Source organism: Clarias gariepinus, chromosome 20 (genome assembly GCF_024256425.1).
Source record: "Clarias gariepinus isolate MV-2021 ecotype Netherlands chromosome 20, CGAR_prim_01v2, whole genome shotgun sequence".
Lineage (NCBI taxonomy): Eukaryota > Metazoa > Chordata > Actinopteri > Siluriformes > Clariidae > Clarias > Clarias gariepinus.
This window is the reverse complement of record NC_071119.1, coordinates 29817636-29818157: the sequence shown is the minus strand read 5'-3', so window position 1 is coordinate 29818157 and position 522 is coordinate 29817636.

Below are 522 nucleotides of genomic sequence, written 5' to 3'. Positions count from 1 at the left end.
GCTAATAGACCAGACTGTGTGATACAGTTATATACTGTATAATGCATGGCATGTCAGTAGCTTTTAATGTTTTATCACGTGACCTATCAGATGGATGTCTGGTTTTATTCACACACACACACACACACACACAGATAATGCTTTATCTCTGAGCAGAGGCACCTGTATAGGAGGTAAGAGTGCTCCTGAACCTGTATGAGGTGTGAGATGAGTGTGAGGAAGAGGAGGATGAGGAAGGTGTGTGTGTGTGTGTGTGTGTGTGCGGGGAGGTTACTGTCGGTCATTTGGCTCAGGGACTCCAAATGAAATAAAAACACTGTCTTTCATATATTTATATTTATATACACATATCATTTAAATACCTTATTAATGAGATATTTCTGAAATGTGTGTGTGTGTGTGTGTGTTACCGTTTTAAGGGCTGTTTGGGCTGAGCACGCGCTCGGTTTCTTGCTGTTGACCGAGAGTAACCCCGCAGCTTAAAGCGGCAACATCCCTCCTGCTATAAAAGGATGGAGAGAG